Consider the following 12,807-nt stretch of genomic DNA (forward strand, 5'->3'; position numbering starts at 1 on the left):
TTTTTCACTCTGAACGTGGAGAGACAGCCGGAGGAGGGAAAACGGACGAATCGACATTGAGATCAAGGAAGCACCTCGTAGACGCCTTTGGTTACTGTAGCATGAAACGAGAGGATAAGAATGAGTTACATAATGGACTACACTCCCACCGGTGTTCATCCTTGACCGTGATGTGGTAAAAACTTGTGCGAAAGGTTCAGCGCACGCTGGCAAATGAGTACCGATCAAACGGCTAATTGGCGCGGGCTTCCAAAGCGGTGGCAGCGACAGGAGGAGGTCGATCATGAGGGATTGGGGGCGCAGGCACATGCCGATCGCGGAGCGTTCAAGCAATCCGGCCTCGCTTTACGCAGGCCACAGGTTGGTCATGCAGAGAAAAGGAGTTTTTTTCGACTGATGACATGCGTGGCCCACGCCGGATTGGATTTTGCTACAGTCAAGGGTCAGATAATTTACCGCGTTTGTACTCCCTATTCACTGTTTAAAGTTTGAATGATAATATTTTTTAAATTATGAAGTTAAGTAAACTAAAAGTATAAATTCACGATATACCACTGAATAGCTGTCTAATCTATAATATACTATACATACTGAGAATAATATGTAAGATTTGAACCCACATATCATCAACACAATGATAATATATAAGAAACATAACAAATTATTCAGTAGCACATAGTAAAATCTCTCAAAACGAAAATAATATTGCTAGATTTGCCATTTAAGCCGCTATAAGCATGTTATATACATATAACGGTTTGTATATGTAGCTGTTAAAAATTATCGGTCAAAGATCAAACTGAAAAGTAAAAAATAATAGGTATTTTGAAACAGAGGCAGTACAATGTTCAAAGCGACAGGTAGTCGTACTTACAAGTAGCATCGACGCGAGAACGCGTGCTTCGCATGAAATTAACGATGAAACTTCTGCGTGCAAGATGAGCTCATTGCTTGCTTTCTTCATGTCTACGGCGGTACCAAAACCAGCAGTATATGCGGCTGCTGAACCGGACACATCTGAAAGATGAATGCGTCGTACAGACGAGTTTAGATGCACCTTTTCTCGCGCATTCATCCCTGGAGGCCGTAGAACCATACCGTACGTAGCCCACAACTTTTCTGGGTACACCGTCTTCAAGAGTATCGCTTGTCAATCACAGATTCCTACAAAGTACAAACGGAGCACTACATTGTTTCCATGCCCAACAACTTTCTTCATACTCGTATCAAGAAAGAAACTGGCCCTATGCACTAGTCATGTCCATGTGCGTGCTGCTGCCGTTACAAATGCAGTGATGAAACAACGCGCAAATGGCGTGTCTCATACTCTGATAGTTGTCTATACAAGAGCAATTTAATTCAGTAGATATCTATAATTTTAGAAAAAAAAACATGTTTAGTTGTATGTTTATATTATTTTAATTTAATTAGACGAGTATAAATATATACTTATAGCCTGATCCAATATATATAACCTTCCACATCTACTTATACAGATGAACACATTTGTTATTATCATAAAATCATCTTTATACGAACAACTAATCGTAGTCTCAATTATTCTCAATTATTATATCCTATCTAAACATATAAAACGGTAAAACCAACTAAACTCTCTTATTTTCTAACCACTATAATCTATTTCCCTTTAATCTACCTATATGATCATACGAACAACGTGATACAGAAAACCAGTCACACTCTGAGTTCAAACTGAAAGCGGCGAAATGCTTGCATCATGACGCCCGACTGTCGCATCACGACATGGCACTGGCATGGCTGATGAACCATGGCGTCTCCTTTTCAGAAAAAGCGGTTGCAGCCTTTTTTCTTCCTGGCCAGGCATGGACGGTATGTCAGTAGCCCGGCCCCCCACGGTCGCAGCTAGCACTCGTCCGGTGCATGACAACACCTGGCCCCCGGCGGCCGTTCCATAGCACGGACGACGTTTCGCCCCCAACAAGTCGACGGAAAGTTTGGAGAGATCGAGAGATCTTTTGTTTTCATGTACGAACGCAGTTTCTGCAGATGGCGCTCCTGTTGTGGAGTCTGAACTGTTCATGAAAGGGAGATGTCGACGGTGGTGCAAGGACGTACATGCGGATTAGCACCGAGCACAGAAGTCATCACATGTATACTCGCTTCTCTTGAATTACCGAGGCAGTGAAAAAGATGCAACCTACATGTACGTACAAAAAAGGCGAACAAGGGACAGCAAAAAGGGTCACTGCCCTACACGCACTGTGGCCGAGACGAACAGAAGAAGCAGATCCAATCGAGATCGTTCGTGCGCCGTGGACCATGCAAGCGGCCTGCCTGCCTGCCTAGTGCCTACGGAGATCGATGATCGATCACACCAGATAACACGAGAGGCCAACGCATAATCATGCATGGCGCCATGGCCCGATCGAGAAAGCTTCCGAATGGCCAGGGAGACGCGGACGAACGCATGCTTTGCCGCCCAGACATATTACGTGGCTGGTGGATGCGTGCTGGGAAGGCGTCACGGAGCCGTCCCGCGGCCCCGCACGGCCGCGCGCGCGCTCCGTGTCCGCTTCGGGTGCCGGTGGCTGGCAGCTTTGGCCGTACGCCTCAGCGCCCGCGGCCGGTTACTGTGGCCTGTTTGTTTCTATTTATTCGTAGGCTTCTCTTCTTAGAAAAACTAATAAGCTAGAATAAACATTAAATTTATTATTAGCTTATAGTTTTTCTAATAAGTTGACTTCCGGTGAAATAAATTAAAAATCGATAAATTAGCTAAAGTAGTTTTTTTCTAAAAAAACTGGTGAGCTGAGAGTCTAAAAGTAAACCTATAAACTATAATGTTTTTCTCAGAAAACATAAGTAACTAATCTGATAAACAATTTTTTTTAAAAATTATAAATTTTAGCTGTACCAAACAAACAGGATCTGCAATCTGCACGCGCTAGCCGCAACCACGACTGAGAGGCCGCGCACGGTCGATCCGTCCAACGAACTGGTGCAGTCTGGTGGTTGCAGTCATGGCCATGCTTGAGGAGGAAAATAGAAAATATGACCAACACTATTAAAAAGCTAATTTTTAAGATATTTAGAGTTTCTATCTATATAACCAGCATTATAAAAAGCTAATTTTTAAGATATCTAGAGTTTCTTACTATATACTGTTTATATGACAAATCGTCTAAGAGTAGATTGAGGCTCTGTATGGTTTCAGGTTTTCTATAAAAATTAATTTTTATAGGTGATTCTTTATGTTAATCGTCTATGAAAATAGCTATATTATCGTAGGTGGTTAACATAAGTAACCACTTGTAAAAATACGGATGGTTTTTTATGTTAACCGCATGTAATAATAAAAGATTTATATATGCAGTTCGCATAAAGAACCGTATTTAAAAATTAGTTTTTACAGACGATTCCTTATATGAATTGTCTGTGATAATTTCTCTATAAACAGTAGCTTCCGCAGGGAGCTTCATTCCGACAGAACTCGTTGTGTCCGAACATAGCAGCTCGGAGGCGGCAACGAGATTTAAAAACAGAGGGAGGAAGGTTTTGTTTTTGAATTTTTTGGAGGAGCCATCTAAGATAAGGGTATCTCATCCCTAGCTAGTATCTTTTTGAAGTCTAGATTTAGATTTAAAGCTTAATTAAGATTTAGATGTGATCTAGAAATGCTCATGATTCTAGCCATTTAGATTCTCGAATTAGCTAAAACTTATGGCAAATGTTGATTTAATTGTGTAAATTCACACGATTCTAGTATTATATTTCAAAATGTAGCTAGAATTTGATATTTTTAGCCTTATGAGGTTTTATCATGAATGGAGATTTTTTGATATATATAGATCTAAATCTAGATGTAGAGGGAGAGAGAGTAATAAATTTGTGCCAATGTAGATTCAATTGTATAGGCATATTATAATCATAAGAAACCTACTTTTTCCCTTTTTAAAATTTTTATTATGATTTTTTATTAATTAATTTATGTATCTAATTTTGTGGTTGAAGTTAAAGATGGACAAAATATGCAAATACAATGTGCCAAAATATGGATAAATATATATCAAAAGACTCTATATTTTTATTAAAGCTATCGAGAATGATACTTTGACTAACAAGACAAAGGAGGTTTTTATCATGAATGAAGTTTTGTTGGTGCTACTTGTCGCTGTCATTAGTTACCGTTTCCATTCCGAAATATTTATAATTTGTATATATTTCACCTAGCGCTGAGTTTCAATTCGGAGAAGCCTTGTGCACCGTGCGTAGCAATATTTATATAGGTAGATCAAAGAAATATGTATTGTATCCTGTTCAGTAAGCTGTCCACAAGGCAAGGAGGAGGGCTCGAGCACCATGGCGGAGGGGAGAGACGGTGGTGGCAGGAGAAGGCACCAGAGGCGCGAGGTGAGGTCGCTAGTTCTGGGTTCGACCTCGGGGACCAGGTGGAGTGCAGCAATGCAGGTGGCCGAGAAGGCAAGCACAGAACATGGTGGTTAAGCAGCGAGATACCTCTTCAGTTGAAATCCAAATAGTTGGTCCCCCTTATCTTGTATTCTAACTTTGCAGATCACTACTATCATTTTTCTTCTTCTTGAAAAGATAGTGGAGCCTTCGATCTTTTTCTTGTTGATCTTATTAGAGATGTTAGAGTTAGTATTTTTCATTTTCTTCTCCTTATTGTTGAGTTGTTTATATTAATAGGACTTATGATAACAATAGTATATGTATTTCTTTTGATCTTTTTTGTCTGAAACTTCAAACGATTATTTGGATATTTAAATAACTTTAAATAAGAATGTTTTCAACTACAAAGTAATAAATCTCATTAAGGGTTACAATTTTTATATAAAATTTATCTTCATACGACTTCGTATGAAAAAGTTATGAATTTTTTAAAATAAGTTATCATCAATTACTAGATGTGGTTTAGATAAGGAACCGTCTCTGAAAATGATATCCCATTATCAGAGACGTTTTATATAAGTAACTGTCTTTAAAAATAAATTGTTACACAGATGGTCTCTTATATAAACCATCTCTGATATTTACCTTATTACTAAAGATGATTCACATAATAAATTATCTCTAGAAATGACTTAGTAATAGACAGACGACCTAAGAAACCGTCTGTGTAAAATATCATTTACAAAGACGGTTCACATATAAACGCATTTGAAAATGACATTTTACCCAAGCGATTCCTTTTGTCATCAATCTCTGAAAATCCTATATTACTCTAAGCGGTTCATATAAAGAACCGTCTCTGAAAATAACCTTTACACAAGCGATTTTTTATATCGTCTGACTTTAAAAATTATTCAAACGGTTTATCATATGAGCTGTATGCAGAAAGACACCATTTATGTAAAAAATAGTTTTTATAGTAATAGTCCGGCCGGTGCGTTGCCTACTGAGAGAAGCGAGGCAGCTGTGCAGGGCAAGGACGTACAGGGACGACCACAAGCACGTGGCCTTGGGGGAGCTATGCCCCACCTGCAGGATAGGCTCCCATTTCGGAGCTGTGTGCGTCCCGTCACACGTTTAAAGTGGTGGAGAGAGCGAAGTGACCGCCAGCTGGTCTCTCATGCATGCATGGCAGTGTTCAGATCAGAGCATGCAAGCGAGGTAGTCTTCTTTGTATCTTCAGAAGTTTCTCTGGCTCAGCCTTTGCTTTGCTCTGCTTTCCAAGTGAGGCCAGAAGAAACTAGATGTCGTTCTGTTTTGCATGGCATGATCAATGCTGTGATTACCTGAACGAGCGAGTGAATGGTGCGTGTACTTTTGCAAAGAAATGCGCACGTCTATGATTTACCGCGTACGACCTAGTTTTGCACAGGGAAACTTCTTCCTTTTTCTACTACTTGCTGTCTGCTCCAGAAGTGACACAGACACTAGGCAGCAAGTGGCGCAGCTAGTACTTCAGCCGTCGTACATGTGTGACTGTTCGTGCATATGGCCGGAGATTTCTGTTGATGTACCTCTCGTACAATTTTGCGTGCCAATTAGGCAAGATTAATGCCCTCGAATATGCAGGCATGGTATATATATACATGAGTGAAGTACCAACTTATAGCTAGTACAAACCACCTAATTGTAGGCGTTAATCTGACCACATGGCTGGCAGCTGATTCTACACTATTCTGCCAAACAATCGCCTTCATTTTTTGGTGTACTCTAGACGCTAAGCCTAGTCCAAAATCAGCAGACATATTTTCAGCTAGCTTTGGCTTGTCAGGTTGCTTCATCAGTGCGTCGTTTCCACTGTCTGTTTCTCATCGTTGGCACTGTCACAGAGGTGAACAGACATTAATTTACGAGAGATGCAACAGATCGGAGAGGAGGCATCTTTCCATGGACCGCAAACTGCCAAATTGAATGTATAATCATCTAGCCATCACTGCGTCCCTAAGAAGACTGGCTAGAGTTTAGGACATTATTATGCACGTTTGTTTACTTAAACCATGCGTACGGAAGCATATCCTGTAAAAAAATTCATCCTGCCCTGTGCGGAAGCAAAGAGGATTGATCGATCTACCTGCAGACAAACTGCAGTGGCCTTCAAATCAGCGGGGGCGGAAAGCGAGCAGCGGTTTCCGATAATTATCCTCGATCTTTCACTGATCGATGTGTTCTTGCTGCATGCTAGCTAGAATCGGCGCGGAAAAGACGGTGGTTGGTTTCTCGGGCATCGCCCGAAAAGGGTGGCCCAATCTGTCCTCCTGTCCTTCCATTGTGCATGCCTGATTGATCGATAGGGGTCCTGGCCTGTGGTTGGTGCTCTCCTATGCATGAAATAAATCCATTGCTTTTGAGGCCATGCATGTGTTTCTTGGATTATTATCGCAGGACATGTGATCTGTAATTCGTTTCAGCGGAGGTGAGCAATGTGGTTAATGCTGATCGTCTTGGCAGACAGGGTTGATGGAGGATAAGATTAGCCGTAGATTATCTTTTGCTGGTTGGCCAACACTGGAATGGAATCCATGACATGACCTATAACGATTTCATATTAGTGCAGTGCATCAGTGGTGGACGTCTGTCATTTGTCGCAGTGCCTGCACCTCTGTGCCGCAAGATCTGCATCTCTGCTGCATGCGCATGCCACTGGAGCGCAATTCTGAAAACGTCTGCCGACACAATAGCAATTGGCACTATAGAAGGTCTGATTAAAGTATGAAATCTGAAACCTCCCGTGATGCTTCATGAATTTTACCATTTAGCAGAGACCAGAAGATGACAGGGAGCAGTACTTGACAAACAAAAAAGTGTTGCTTGTGCTTTGATGCACCTTCCAAATTGTACTACAAGCATTGACAGATCCAAGCAGGAGCAGACAAAGTGAGGGGCATTGTCCAGATTGCGAATTTTCAAGGCATGCAGAAGCAGACTAAAATTTGGAAGTTATTTAAGGAAAATAGACAAACTAGGTTGATGCGACAGCTTTGTTGTAAGTATTCAATTGATGGTACCACCGTACCAGCGCTGCATTATTGATGCAGACACTCGTTTAAAATGACCAGAGCATTTTCTTTCCCTTCATATTCCTATTAGAAACCGGATCACTTTGACAAAATTGATAATAGGACCACTTTGAAAATTGAGTGGCTATCATGGACATCTAGCCCTATCATGGACATAATTTCAGTCCTTTATGACAAAAATGATAAGTGTATAACTTTGAAAATTGAGTGCACCAGTCCTCGATATGCACTACACTTGTACATCAAAGATTTGAAGACCTAACTATACTGTTCAGCTTAGAAAATATAAGAAAAGCAGATTCTGCCTTCTAGAAAGTTTTCGGCCTCAAATGTTAAGGATAGGTCGGCACTAAACTGGGCTCACGTGACAGTGGGCTGTGAAGCTAATTTTAGGTTACAAATGCATAATTTGATGGGCTTAACTACTTTTGGTACCAAACGTCAACCCAAGTTAACGATGGCCCATTGTATTAGGGAGAAATATTGGATGTAAATGGGTTATTTAGTAAAAATGTGCAAACATCGAACTCCCATCCTCACATGGTGGCAAATTTTGGACAACTATATGTCAAAGTAGGATGATAGGATGAACATTAGCCTTCAGATCAAGATCTAACGGTGAGAGTTTCATATTTGCACCTTTGCACCAGATATCTCATTAGCACGTAACATTTTCTCTTGTATTAGAACTAGGATCAAAGGTTCAAAATGTAAACGACGGGGAGAGCGTACAGTGCCCAGCTGCCATATCCGTAGTCAGTACACACAACCGAAACTGCAAGATCATTCACCCTTTGCATTACAACGTATTCCAAGGTTGCTGGCATATGAACAACTAGCAAGTTCCCACGCTAATATATAGCGTGGTTAGACTTGATGTAATAATTTTGTTATGATAATCTTTAATTAAAAATTAGTTTCTTTAGTTTTTATAAGATTAGTGTCATTTAGTTACAAAACACATAAAGTTATAAGAAGAAATAAAAATTAGGTTAGTGGAAAAGAAAATTATTTATGCTCCAAATTTGTACCTGAATCATATACACGTATTCATTCGATTTGTATATGTTTTGATCAACTATTAAAATCATGCGTCAGGTGTAGACAATTCAATCAAAATCAGAACATGTTTGCCTTGCTTGCGTGCTATGCCTTGCATGCTGTCTACTTGATGTGACGACCTTGAGCTACACCGTGCTTCTTAATCTATTATCTTAGTAAGAATTTTGATTTTTTTATTTTTTTATTATGATTTAGGTATTGATTAATTGTATTTTACATGATCTCTTTATTTAGGTATTTGATTTTTATAATAATTTGATTTTTTTTCTATAAGACTATATTTGATATAGATTCTTATTTTTTCTATTCTAACTCTAATTTTAACTATTATTAATTTTATTCTATTTGGACTTTTTATAGATATTTTTCTTCCTAAACCGTATGGAAATCGAACGGCTATTTTTTCATAATTTTTAATTCCAAATTAGGTATTTATTAATTATATTTGATACGGACTATTTGATTTTTGAATTTGGCTATTTATTAATCGTATTTAATATAGACTTTTTGATTTAATCTAGACTGTTAAATGTTCGTAACAATGATTGATCTAGATATTTTTTATTTAATTAACATGGTAATTTCGTGACTATAAAAACAGATAACTATTTTTTTTCTCTTTAAATAATAATATAATAGATAGATTCAATATCGAGCCTGCACGTTGACAGAAATGCCACCTCGGTTTCTACATCATCGATTCGATCGTTTGGATTGTAGCCCGATTCGATCGTTTGGATTGTTGCCGAGAGAGATGTCACCTCGGCATCTACGGCGTCGCCAGCCGGGAGAAAAAATTGTCGTCAAAATCCAAAGTTTCGTTGTAACGCGGATATATTGGGGCTGCCAGACCCGACTGCTGGGGTTTTCAGGAATATGCTAGGAAATCCGGAGGAAGAAACGCATGCTCCTTGCGCAGAACTTGCAAACAATTACAGCTGAACGCAGATCCAACGTTGGCGTATACTCCATGCATATATATGCCATATCTCTATTACTTAAAAAAAATATATATAGTAACTCTCGTACCAGATAGAATATTATGTCTGTTCTTCAGATTATTCTTAAATTTAATATAAATTACTCATCTCGTACCACTCAATCTCTACTACTCTGCTCGTATGTGTTCCACTCTGAAAATCCCGCTCCCATGATTCACTTTTGGCGTGCTCGTTTGTCCAACGCGCTATGCGATATACACGTTGACTGTCTCACAGCTACTGACCAACACCCGTATATAAGCGGATCCAATGACTAGTTACTACCTATATAAACACCAACTGATCTTCGCACTGTCAGCGAGGAGCTCGCAGGATTCACCTCGTCACAAGCCAAGATGACGAGGAACCGTGTCTCGTACTGCATTGTCCTCGTGGCCCTACTGGCCACACCGCTCACGAATGCCGCCATGGACCAAGGCGCGTTGCTGAGGCAGTTCGTCGAGTCCAGGCGCAGAGCGTGGACGGGGCCTCGAAACCGACACATGGGCCGACCCGGCGAGCAGCTTCGGCCACCTGCCCACGTACTGCAAGAACCCCCAAGGGCAGCAAGGAGGCCGACAGTATCGCGGGGGCTGCCCTCAACTTCGAGCAGTACGCCGGGAACGTGACGGTGGACGAGGACCGCGGCCGCGCGCTCTTCTACTACTTCGTCGAGTCCCCAAACGACGCCGCGTCCAAGGCCCCTCGTCCTCTGGCTCAACGGAGGTGAAGGATCAGTGCAGATCGCACGTCGCGTCCGTTTTGGCGTTCAGCACGGTGTGACATGTGTGTTTTCTTTTTCTTTTTTTTTGCAGGACCAGGGTGCTCGTCGCTGGACAGCGGCGCCATGGCGGAGCTCGGCCCGTTCCGAGTCAACCCCGACGGCAAGACGCTAAGCAGGAACCAGCACGCATGGAACAACGATGCGTGACTGACCAATCCTCTCACGCAAAGCTAACAAGTCCACGCACGAGGAGAGTTATGCTGGTTTGAGCCTATACTGATGGTCGTGAATTGTGATGACCTGGCAGTGGCCAATGCGATATTCTTGGTATCGCCAGTCGGCGTCGGGTTCTCGTACTCGAACACTTCGTCGGACTACAAGACGAACGGTGATGCGAGGACTGCGGTGGACACCTACAACTTCACGCTCCACTGGCTCGAGAGATTCCCCGAGTACAAGGGCCGCGACTTCTACATCGCCGGCGAGAGCTACGGCGCGCACTACGTCTCGCAGCTCGCCGCCGTCATCGTGGCCGTCCGCGAATTCACCGGCAAGAACCCCACAAACCTCAAAGGAATATTGTAAGTTGATCGCCAGTCATGACACAGTGACACCGGTGCTTAATTGGGCGTATTTTAGGCAAATTTCATATGCGCTCTGCACAGCAGGTTACATGTATTTGCGGTTTCAGGTTGGCAATCCGTACCTTGATTACTACAAGAACAGAATGGGCCGTCTCGAGTTCTTGTGGAACCATGGGTGATCTCCGACGAGGTATGGGCCGACATCACAGAGCACTGCAACTTCGACCCGTCTGATGGCATTCTGTGCGCCGCCAAGGCGAAATCGTCATTTGATGCCGGCCACATTGATCCATACAACATTTATGCTCCAATCTGCATGCATCACCTCGCCAAACGGGACATCCTACTCCATCAGCTATGTAAGATGTGTTCTCTCAATCTCTCAACAGCTCCTTAAATCTTACTCATTCCGGTAAAAAATACATAACATTTTTTTTTATTTTTTTACGGTATTACTCGTAACTTTGATTAATATTTTTATTATAACATATAATACAAATATAATATTATGAAATAATTTTTTAATATAAATTCACACGTGTGATTTTTATGTTTTCAAACTAAATATTTTGAAAGCTATTAGTAATCAAAGTTGTAAAACTTTAATTGAATCTTAATTAAAAAGATAAGCATTTATGATTAGAGGGAGTACTAAACTCCCAAAAAGTAGAAGCCAAACACCGATGATTGATGAATTTGGTCAACCTGTGACACGCTGACTGTTGTAATTAGAGCAGTTACCTGGCTACGACCGCATCGACAACTACGTCGAGGTCTACTTCACCAACCCTGAGGTGCAGAAAGCGATCATGCTCGGATCAACACACCTTGGTCAAGTTGCACGTAAGTTGTAGCTGATGCCTATCCAACTCTGAAACTCATGGCCTTTCCGGACCTAAAACCTCCTGTAATTTTGGGCCCCGGAATGAGGCCCCTTTCTCCGTGGTGCCAATGATCTCATCATGGCTTATCGCCAACGGATTAAGAGTGTGGTTGGACAGGTAACCTGCTATCCTCATCTGTACTTCTACCAAATAATGTAAACTGGACGAAAAAAATTCAAATGGTTCGATTTGCTATTTGACAATATTATGGCAAATTCGTTGTCAGTGGTGACATGGACGACGTGTGCCGCTGACGGCGACGAGGTACTCTGTTAAGGATGTCAATCTGACCGTCACAAAACCATGGTTCCCGTGGTACACCCCTGCCAACGAGGTAACTGAGGACATAGCACAAAAGGTTATCTTTTGAGAATGAGAATGTAATTGGATTTGTGTAAGCTAAATTGTCATGGTCTATTTCAGGTTGGAGGGTACGTTGAGCAATACGAGGGAGGATTCACGTCTGCATCGGTGAGGGGAGCTGGCCACATGGTGCTCAGTTTCCAGCCCAAGAGATCATTGGTTATCTTCTACTCCTTTCTCAAAGGCTGGATCCCGCCTGCAATTTCATTGTGGCGTCTTTGAGAAGAGCTGGTTTGGTATAAGGTCATCTCCAGCAGTTACCTTAAATTTTCATCCTCTAAAACACTATTACAGCATCCCTTATTTTTTCATCTCCAGCAGCTACCCTATTTTCTACCTTCTACTCATCCTTTTCTCTCTCCGGACCCGCTGTCAGCCTCTGTGAACAGTGTTGCTACACTTTTCTCCCTCCGGGCCCACTGTAGCACCGGATGCCGATTCTGCTGGAGTTGCTACAGTACATGAACAGTGCATCGCAAATCACTGTAGCGCCCGAATCTGCAAATTTACCTCCTCTGCTGGAGATGGCCTAAGCCTGCCATCACTAAATGAAAAAAAAATCATAGATGATGGATAATGATTATCATAGGTGATAAATTCTGTATCTATCATTAAAAAATATCACTGATATCTAGTCATAAGTGACGGATAATGATTCATCACCAATGAGGTTATAAATAATGGGTCGTATCCGTGACCCCGTCACCTATAAACTTTTCCCATATGCTAAGAAAAATGACA

General features: G+C 41.5%; 1 pseudogene; it reads left to right on the forward strand.

Moving 5' to 3' along the window:
- The first annotated feature begins 9,867 nt into the window (after positions 1-9,867).
- LOC133901401 (serine carboxypeptidase 1-like) lies at positions 9,868-12,288 on the forward strand (annotated as a pseudogene).
- Positions 12,289-12,807: the final 519 nt, after the last annotated feature.

Source organism: Phragmites australis, chromosome 20 (assembly GCF_958298935.1).
Source record: "Phragmites australis chromosome 20, lpPhrAust1.1, whole genome shotgun sequence".
Classification (NCBI taxonomy): Eukaryota; Viridiplantae; Streptophyta; class Magnoliopsida; order Poales; family Poaceae; genus Phragmites; species Phragmites australis.